This window comes from Raphanus sativus, chromosome 3 (assembly GCF_000801105.2).
Source record: "Raphanus sativus cultivar WK10039 chromosome 3, ASM80110v3, whole genome shotgun sequence".
NCBI lineage: Eukaryota > Viridiplantae > Streptophyta > Magnoliopsida > Brassicales > Brassicaceae > Raphanus > Raphanus sativus.
In genome coordinates, this window is record NC_079513.1 from 7,202,508 (window position 1) to 7,213,881 (window position 11,374).

General features: G+C 31.5%; 1 pseudogene; it reads left to right on the forward strand.

The window, feature by feature from the left end:
- The first annotated feature begins 776 nt into the window (after nt 1–776).
- Nucleotides 777–4,047, forward strand: LOC130509938 (uncharacterized; annotated as a pseudogene).
- The last annotated feature ends 7,327 nt before the right edge of the window (nt 4,048–11,374 follow it).

The window sequence follows — 11,374 nt, forward strand, 5'->3', positions numbered from 1 at the left end:
AGAGGTATTTGGCTGGAAATACAAGAAACTAAAGATAATAAAACATATACAACAACTTCTTAATTAAGCACACAGGTAATGTCTCTGAATGTGGAATTACCTCTATGTCCCCTATATAGATTATATCTCTTCACAACAGAGAATGTCAGAGTGTCAGTAGAAATATATGTTTTATCTTCTTTGTTCCCACTTGTATTGAAAACTTAATCACGACTAAAAGCGCGTGAAAAACATATATGAAGGTGGGATAAATACAAAATTTTTATCTTCAGTTGTTCCCTATTGGACAGGATTCATTGACCTATTGCAAGTGTGTACAAATCTTCTTTTAGAGAATTTCTAAAGCTCTTTATCCTTTTTATTTTTTAAAGGCTTCTGCACTCCAATAGCTTTTCATCCTTCATATTTAAAGAGGTGAACAGTTTGATTGTTGCTAACATGGGATCTTGTGAAGATTCTAAGTAGACATGACATAAACTTATCTTCTTGGTCGTGAATGATATGCTCTATTTTTTTTTTCATTTCTGTAAACAAGAAGAAAGAAAGAATGAGTGGGATGGAGAAAGTTGGATTTAGTAAATGTGATTTTTTCATTTGGTAAATCTATTATTTATACACAAAATAAATATGGTTGGAGGTTATCTTATTTACTAAATATTGTTAGATGTTGGATAGTAAAATAACAAAATTTCATTTAATGGTTGATGAGACAAAGAAATCTATTTAAATGGCCTATTGAATGGTGTGGATCAATTGAATATGGTTGGAGGTTGCTTATGGTTGGAGGTTGGAGGTTCAAGGTTAGATAAAAAAAATGACAAAGTTTCAATTTAATGGTTGATGAGACATAGTAATATTTATTCTTATATATATACATGCATTTGCATCTACGAACATATCAACAAACTTCTAATAAAAGTGAATTTTAATATCGAAAATTCATCTTTTCAAAATTCTTCTTCTTCTTCAGACTCATTTGAGTTTGATCAATGGATAATTGATGAAAATGAGACAATAGAGAGATAACAACAAATTGCAGTCAATTTGTTTATCAACAATAATTGTCTTATTCACCAACTCAATCAGGAAAATAATCATGTAAGTCACCGTGGTTCTATCATCGGTCATGCAGTTATTTTTTCGTTATAGAGAAAATATTCATCGTAATTTGTACAATGATTATTTTTCTGATCATCATGTGTATGGTGAAAGAGAGTTCCATCGTTGATTTAGAATGCCACGAAGGTTATTTTTTCACCTTGTCGATACCGTCAAGCAATATGACAACTACTTCAACCAACGACGTGATGCATCTGGTAGACTTGGATTATCAACTTTACAAAAAAGTAACTGCTGCTCTTCGGATCTTGGCATATGGCATGCCAGATGATGCGACCGATGAATACATTAAAATAGGAGAGTCCACAGCAAATGATTGCATGAAAACATTTTTTCGTGCAATTGTATTTGTTTTTTTCAGAGTGGTATCTCAGGTCACCAACACTAGAGGACGTTTCTAGGCTTCTCAATATTGGCCAACAACGCGGATATCCTGGAATGTTAGGCAGTTTTGATTGTATGCATTGGAAGTGGAAAAACTGTCCAACAACATGGGCAGGACAATTTGCAGTTCGTAGCAGATCACCTACGATCATTCTCGAAGCGGTTGCAGATTATGATCTATGGATATGACATGTATTTTTTTGAATGCCGGAAAGCAACAACGATATTAATGTTCTGAACTCTTCCAATTTATTTTCCAAGCTTGCTCAAGGTACCACTCCTCCAGCTAATTACACAATTCAAGGTCAAGAATATAACATGGGTTATTATTTGGCTAATGGTATATATCCTAAATGGTCAACAATTGTTCAAACAATAAGTGATCCCCAAGGTCCAAAGAAAAAATTGTTTGCCGCAAGACAAGAATCATGTCGGAAAGATGTTGAACGAGCTTTCGGAGTTCTACAAACCAAATTTGCTATCGTCGCAGGATCCTCAAGTTATTGGAAGAAAGAGGTATTGCATGATATAATGACTTCTGTATATAATGCATAACATGATAATTGAAGATGAACAAGATTCAACACATCGATTCAAGATGCAAGACCGGCGCTGCCAAATAATGTTGAGATGACCATAAACAAAGATATGCGTTTCAAAAACTTTTAGCACGTAATCTTCGAATAAAAAATAAGGAAGCTCATTTATCACTTAAAAATGCTTTGATTGAGCATATTTGGGAGCATTACGGAAATAATCGTATTGATTAGTTTTGTATTTTATATATATTGTAATTTGAATTGTTTATGTTTTATTATTATATGTAATTTTTATGTTTTTATGTTTTAATCTTTTATTATAAGTAATTTGATGTTATAATAAAATATGTTTACTAATTATGTCAATACCATATATTAATATGGGTTTATTGTTAATTTATAAAAGTTTAGTGATTATAATGAACTATTACTGAAATTGAGGACTAAAGTGTAAAATATAAACTTTTAAGAGAAAAAAATTGAAAGTCCACCATTGGATAATCACCCCTTTAACCCTTTATTTTAAGGTAGACCCACAAAAAAATGAAGGGGCTTTGTTAGAGATGCTCTTAGATGTTATTGATACGAAAATTACGAAAGAAAACCATGGTTTTTTACAATAAGTTACGATAAGTAATCATAATCGACTCTTACGTAATGACATTATATAAATGATTCATAATAGAACCCATTATATATTACAAACAAGCATAATTACAACATTTTAATACGGGTAACTAGTAAAACAATAGCTTCATACAAACCATAACCAGCATACTAATAATTATTACTAAGACAAACCTTGTAAACATGACTTAAGATCCAGGTGTCAGAAACATCTATTTTTTCATGTAATAGACGAGTATGGCAGTAGCTATTGCAAGCCCTCACCATAATAAAGAAACAATTTTGCGGACCATCTTGTTAGTCTCGTTGATAAGTCCTGTAACATGAGCTTCAATGGACTTCAAAGTTTCATTTACTCAACCAGAACACTGAGAAACTACTAGTGCAGCAATCTGACCATTAGCAATCTTCTTCCTGGATTATCATCAGTCCATGCTATTATCAGCACAGTTGGCTTTGCACAGTGGCAAAATGGACCATCATTTGTTGTTCGTCGACCCAATTGACGCCGATGAACTTTGACTATTAGGCATGGTTGTTTGATGTTAAGAGACAAAGCTGCAGAAAGTAATGTGCTTAAACTCGAGTTTTAAATGTGTATAATGGAAAGTTCAAGTGAAAACACGTGTAGATTTTACGTTCCACTTGTTTGTCTCGAGAATGCAAAATTATGTGGTATTAAAACGTACAACAATGACTATAAATTGGTTCAGAGAGATGAATAGGAAGAGCAAAAGGTTTTTAGTTACTAACCAAATGTTAAATTAGTAGCAAACCAAACCGCTCGAAGATAAGGACAAAATTAAAAATTAAAAATATAATATTGCTACTCTCTATGATGTGTCAAAGATATTTTCTTCATGATATCCAACACTAATCATGAATAGTGACGCATACATATAGCTACACGGCTACATTTAATGCGTTTGGCTGAAACTCCATTGGTAAAGCTGTATTACTGTAAGTATGTATCCCCATTTGGCTATAAATTAACACTACCATCAACACCAACTTAGTAAGAAAAGCAAAAAACCTTTTGTTTGGGAGATTTCGGATATCGATCGCTGTTAACATCTTTAAAGGTTGATGTATGCTCTCTATCTAGGATTTTTTTTAAGAAAAGTAAAATTTTCCTTTTCTATCTATAATTTTAAAAGTCTTATGTTACTAGTTAAAAAACCGTAATCCAACTAACTATATTTTTTTTTCATATATTCAGATGGGAACGGTTGTGAGAATTGTTCAAGCTGTGTGGGAGAAGACGCCAACGGGGGATTGGGGATTTGATGAAAACCCAGCTATGACAGAAGAAACCGTCAAAATCAAGCCTAACGACCCTTACCAGGGTTTTGGTGAAGATGATTCGTATAAGGCTTGATCAAGGGGTCCTCACTCCGGTGGCGTTAACCTATCAGCTCCCTGATTGGATGCTCTCACCTAAAGGTGCATGGTCACCACCGATATTTTGTCAACTATGTGGAGACCATGTTAAGTGTGAGGGAGTATATGAACGAACCGGATATGTATGTAACAAGCGGATCTGAGCTTGTTGCAAAATACGAGTTTCTCTGTCGAACCCCATTCACAGTAGGGGATAAGAGCTTCTTAAGAGAAGGCATAACCGAAGAACAGCATCACGCTGCCATAAAAGGTATGTAACTTTTTTTATTATAGAAGTTCTAAAATATCTTTAAAACATATCAATCGTCTTCCATCTGTAACTGAAAAAAAAAATTATGGTTGACTTTTGTTTTGTTTGCAGGGCTCGTAGAGGGACACCCATTTTTTGCAGCAAGAGTATGTTGGAGATGTTGTTCACATAACCTCAGCTTTTGAGTGTATTCGGGTCGCCCTTGAGATAAAGATGATTTATGCGCCATCTGTTGAAGAGATGGATGTATACACGCTTGTCAGTGGCGTGGATGATATGATCTCTATAAAGGAAGGACAACCCATGTCTACTGATGACGAAAGCCAGAATTTGCAAAACGAGCAAGGTACTTTTAAACAGACGCATACATATTAAAATTGGCAGATAAGAAAAGTTGTCGGCTACATATGTGTGTTGGTGATGTAGATTGTTTGTCTACCAATATAGTACGGTGTTAAGTTCATCACCTAGTTAACCGCTTAGGAGATAACTTGACATGTATTGAATGAGCTTAATATCCCTAATCAGCGAAAGTAGATATTAGGGAAGTAAGTGAACTAATCGGACCTGTTCTCTAAGGCTTGCAATCGATTCTCATCTCAACGACAGTTAGATGGTGAGATCGATCTGCAAAGCGATCACTACCACGACAGTGGAGTGTTCCGCTGAGTGATCCGAGTTCTAGAAAGCACTTCATCGCGCTTGAATAATTGTTTGGCTCCAATTCAACATCCAATGAAATACCCAGGCTAGCTCCTTGTTAAATTGCATCAATCTCTTTTTTTTTTTCTTGTTTCCTATCGTCACTTTTAAAACCAAAACAAATCTTCTTCTTAGCTTGATTTCGAAACTCATAGAAATAAAGTGTAGACTGGTCCTCTGGATTTGAATCTAAAGTACTATAGTTACAAATGTTAACTTGGCAGTAGTGTATCAACGTGGGAAAGCATCAAACAATCAAACTGATCGTCAAAAATTGGTTTATCAATCTCAAAATCAGGCCAAGGTGTGAAACTGTTAGGAAAAGAATGAGACAGTGCCAAATCTGAAAGCTTTTCATCATGAACGAAATCAAATTGATTCTTTGGCCTAAGAAATTTTGGTTCATGCAATTTCCTAAACCAAATTTCTTTCAAAGCACACCTCAATGAGAACAATTCATGAAGAGATTTAAGCAAAACGTTTTTTAACCAAGTAAAGATTTGTTTTCTATTAGAAACTCTCGGATTCAAAACATTTTCATGAAGAGAAGAGACAATTAACTCTTGATCCTTACAGTGCTTTTGATTATGACGAGGGCTTGACCGAGGAAACACCTTTGGTTCATTGAGGATCGGTTTTGGCTAAGGACGCTTCTTTCTTGGACCTGAATCTCCTTTAGAAGTCTGGTAGTCGCGGATAAACGGACTGGAGAACCTCTGATTTCGAAAATTTATAACTCCTTCCTCCCTGAATCTTTTCAAGTGACTCCAAGCTTCAGTGAATCCTTGGTGAGTTGGCTTTCCAGGGAAATTGGATTCATGACAAAAGACTTTCTGAATGTTGAGATATCCTTTTTGGACTGAACCCCTGTCTCTGGCATTTCCAAGGTAGCCAGTTTGGTCAACAAAGCTTCTCCAAATCTCAGGCTGTTGGGCACGGTTAATGCTTTCATTTCTCAGAGACTGAACCTGTCTTTTCTGGATACTCAAAACAAATACTAAAAGACCAAGATCAAATGTGCAAGACAAATACTTGTTCAAATAAAAAATCAAGAAATCTTTTCCAAGAACAAGTAGCACACATTTCAGCATGTCAAGATGCACATCAAAGTAGACATTACAGACCAGAATTTTATCAAGATATGCAACAATAGTATTCATTTTCAAACTATGCATATCCTGTTCAACATCTGAACACACAAGCTTAAGTTCAGATTTAGAATCACTATCAAAGACTTAGGATGTTTTTTAAAGAAAGTGTTGTAAACCACAATATCATCAAGACTCAAAACAACAAAAATTATCACAAATTGATCTCAGAAAATGCCAAGTTTTACCAGTTTCAGAACGAAAAAGGTCAGGCGTCAAAACAAGATCACAAAAATCAGTTTCAGTTTCAAGTGATTTCTGTTCCAGCAACTTCTTAATCAAAATTATGTCCAAGGCATAAGAGGATGCAAACAAATCATCAATGATCAGTGCATTTTTAGAAAAACTCAGATCAAAGCCATTTCCATTGAAAACAAACGAATCAAAAGATTTCTAGCACAAAAATCAGTTTGTTGCAAATCAAGATCAAATGACTTTCAAGAGGATGAAAATCTTTGTTATGTTCCAAGAACTGATCAAAGCTCAAAATAATTCCAGAAGTGATGCCATTGACATTTTGAAAACGTGGTTGATCAAGAATTTCATCAGGTTTAAATTTTTTAAAAGAATTAAACCTACTTAGCGCAGGTCACAATCAGGAAGGCATCGATCGACCAGTTAAAACTTTTCCTGCTAGGCTAACCAGTTTTAAATTTTTATCTAATTTTACATAAATAATCATATATATATATATATATATATATATATATATATATATATATATATATATATATATAACTAAAAATATTTATAGGATTTTGTATTATTGTTAGAATCTAAAAATGATCTGAAAATAAAAATGAAAACTTCAATAATAATTTAAAATATAGGGAATGCTAATTTATTTAGATAGATATTTAAATAAAATATAAAAAAATTATGAAATATTTTAAAATTTGCAATATTCAGCACCTTTGACTGGTTCCTGTTGAATTTGTCAATTTAATTCATATTTGGTCTTAACATAATCTGAAACCAGTTTTTTTAAAAGTCAATCACGGTGGACTGACAGGTTCAGCTTTCAAAACACTGACAATAAGTTAAACTAGGTAGTTGTCCGAAAATTTGCGGGTATAAACATTATATAAAAAGTTTACATATATTAATATAAATCGGAAAACTGATGAACAAAAAATTATTTCATAACATTCTATTTTATGTTGTTTAACCATTTTGTTTTACATAGATGTAAAAAATAAACTATTTCAAAATTACAAATTTTCCATAATATTTTCAAATCACATATCACTTTTTCACACATTTTATATTAAATATTTAACATAAAACTCACAATTGGTTAACAACCAAATTTATTTTTAAATTATCTCCAATGAACACACTATCTTGTCAAACGCTGATTCATTTGACCAAGATTTTCATTAAAGGTAATTTTATTTTAGATATCTTTTGAAAGTATTATTTTCTTTTTTACAAAATTAATTTAATACAACCCTATTTTAATTAAATATATATCAAAAAATCATATATAATTTTTAATAATGTGATGTAATTATTTTGACATATATCAATGTGAGATTCAATGTATTTATTACATCAAAATAAAAAAAATTCTATTTGTATAAAAATTGTAAGAACTTGGTTTCATACATTGTAAAAAAATTTAATATAATGTTCTGATTTTTTCGATTTTATATTCAAGAAATAATTTAATTTATTAATATTATTTTAAATGACTTACCATACAATTTATTTTTTAAATAATTTATAAACTCGCAATATGATGCATTAATATTTATTATAATTATTTTATTATAATTATATGTTTTATATATGTATATTATGACTTATATAGGAAATTAAATCTTTTTACAACTGTTTATAATAGAAAATAAACTCATGCAATATATTTGTATATAAAGTATCATCATAATTATTAATGTCTAATAAATTCCATGCATGCTTTTCAAATATAAAATCATTATATCAATTCAAATAAACATTTTTGTTTATTATTTTATGTAACTTATAAATATATAAAAAATTAGATCACATTATTACTCTTTCATAGTTTCAACAATTAGTTACCATAAATAATTATTTATAATGTTATGTAGATTATTTGGAAAGTGGTGATTGAATTATCCTTTCCTTTTAGATAAAATTATAATAAATAACATTAACAATCATAGGTCAATCAACTTATAACAATTTGAAGAGTTCATTTATGATCGACGCATAATAAAAAATCACGTATGTGACTTCTCAATCAATATATAGTAGGATCTATATTTTTATAAATAATTTATAACATTTTATAAATTATTTTAAAATTCTAATAAATTTATTCTGTAAACAAAGATAAATAATTTAAAAATAATATTAATAAACAAGTTTGAATTTTGTAATATTTAAATAGTTATTATATAATTATATTCGAATGCAATTAATCAAATAAAGTATAAAACTATTATAATTATCTTATATAAAAAGTCATTCATTATATTTTATAGTTTATATATATATTAAAATTAATAAATAAAAAATATTAATCTTTCTATAATTTCGAGAATAGTTGCCAGAAATTGTTATTTGTAATATTTTTTAGATTATATGGTAAGTGATGTTTTATGATTTTAGACTTCCTTAAATTTTTAGATCTAATTTAAATAAATAAAAATTAAAAACAATCGACCAACTAAATTATCACGATTTTTTGAAATTTCACATATAAGTGACACGTCACCATAAATTAATAAAGTGAATTTTCATTTAATATTATAGGAGATTTATGGATTATTTGTTGGTTGAGCTTCGTACATCTAAAACGATTCTTCCCTAATTACACCTCGAAAACAAAAAAAATATATATTATTTTTTTTGCTCACTTGTGTTTCTTTCATAACATAATTGTTTATGGCCCCACTAAAATGTTCCAGCTGTTTTCCATCCTCTATTTGAGCCTTTAATATATAAAAAGTCAAAATTTTTGGCCGACCATGTTGACTATGATCTGATACTTATTGAAGAAATCCTCTTTTTGTTGCCAAACGAAAGATAATCTTCTTATTAAATCCCTCATCTAAAACCATATGGTGTTTTGACCAAAAAAAATAAACCACATGGTTTTTTTGATATTCAATAATCTATGCCATTTAGTTGGTGAGATGATAATATTTTTAAAGGTACAAACTTAACTTTCTCAAAATTAAATATAACAAAAAAATGATTAGGCCAAGTAGCAACAATAGTATGGACTACAACTTTTACTCTAAAACCATTCATATAAAAATAAAACAATCATTAAAGCATGTCTTTCAAAATAATCTTATTCCAAACGGGTTAAATTTATGTAGTTCTTAATTAAATTTGATGAGGAAAAATCATGCCTCATCATTTCTACAATTTTATTCATATATGTTGTTTTCTTATTTGTTTCTGGTGTTTCTTGATAGCCACCAATTAGACTGCACTAAAATATGAGCAAATTAACGTAGTTACTCAAACCACCATTATATCATTATCATTAGCATAACTTTGGCAAAAAAAAAAGCTTTTTCTTTTTAGTTTTGACAAAGCTTTTCTTACACTCTTTGTTGTGATCTTAGTTGTTTTTTTGTAAGTATGTAAATTTTCGTTATCATGATAATGATACAGACGAAACAAACATAATTTAAAACAAAAACTAATGCATAGTTAAAGCAAAGGTCTAAACAAAGCCCCTAAAAAAGATGGGTTAACGATTTTTTTCCACACAAGAACTATCATATAGTAACAAATCCACATAAACTTTACATGTCGTTCTTCTTGTGACACTCTTCGTCGTCGATTCTCTTGTTGGGAAAGAGAGACAGATTTTCTGACTTGGGGATTTAGGGCTTGGGATTTTGATTTTGGGTTAATCCGATTTACCTCTCTAATCAGGTCATATTAGATTTAATAAGGTTAGTTATTGGTTTAGTTTTAAAATACAGAACACTAAACCTACTTTAAACTGGGATTTACCGGTATTAGATCGTTCTTCAAACTTCGGGGGGAGTCGAGTTTCAAACTTTCGATTTGGGGAGAAATAAGTTTGCATACTTAAACTGTATGGAATTATGACTAGGCGTAACGTCTGTGTAATCTGCAGTAGCGGCCCTGAGTACAAGCCATGGAAGCATGTGCTTCCGGCCATTTTTAAACTATGTATTATTTCGGCTTTCAATTTCTTAAGATTCTCTAATAGCTAACTTGGTTTAGACGCAGTTTTAATGTGTTGAAGGTGTTAGGTTCAAAGCGTCTAGATTACATTCTTAGCTTTTATATTTTGTTGTTTCTAATAATAGGTCTAAAATATATATTTTGCTTTCAGTCCTTAATTTTTTTAGGCCGAGCCTGGTGATCTGTTACTATATTGTTCTAGTGTGGAAGTATGTCGTTAACCCGAAAAAGATAAAAAAAAAAGATTAATCATCTCCCTAAAGAAGTGAGTAAAGCTTAGTTGAGTGAATAACCATGTGTAGCCATTTCTTTCCAGTTGAGTATCACTTAATCTTCATACCGGAACTTGTAACAAAGAGCAACATCAATAGATAATGACATCCGGAGAACAAATTGAGGAGCATCAGTTTTTTCCGAAAGTGGCTTCAAGAGGATGACAAGGCGAAGCGGGGTTGGCTAAGTCCCGGTCCGACCATCACCCGTAGGAGCTCACTTCACACGCTGCAAGAACTCCAGAAGATGACAAATGTAAACTGAGGTTTAAGATCTCTACTCCGATCTCCTCACACCAGCAAACACTTAGTGACGATATTGATGCTAGTAACGATATTGATCATGAACTTGATACGGAGCTGGAAAGGGTTCAGTTTCAGAAACAAGAAATCAGCATGATGCAAGAGATTTATCTTCCTTCGGGAAACAAGAAGAACAGAGGAGCAAGATCCAAACGTCATATGACAAGGAAAGCCGCAAGCTTGGCTAAACGAAAACCCAAAAGAGAAAAGTCCTAAACAATGGCCTCAAATAGCAGATACATCACATATCCAAAGAACAAGACGGGAATTTCTACAACAGAAACCGACGTAAGAGATAAGAGAAAAGAAGATGGAGAGTCCATACTAGAGAAAACATAGGCGCTACGTTTTGCAAGCTAGTGAACCCTCCAGCTGAAAACTAACCCAGATCCAGCAATATAAAAACTCAGATCTACTTTGGAAACAAAGCTTCTTGAGGCTAAGAGACCAATCACCGCCTCATCAATA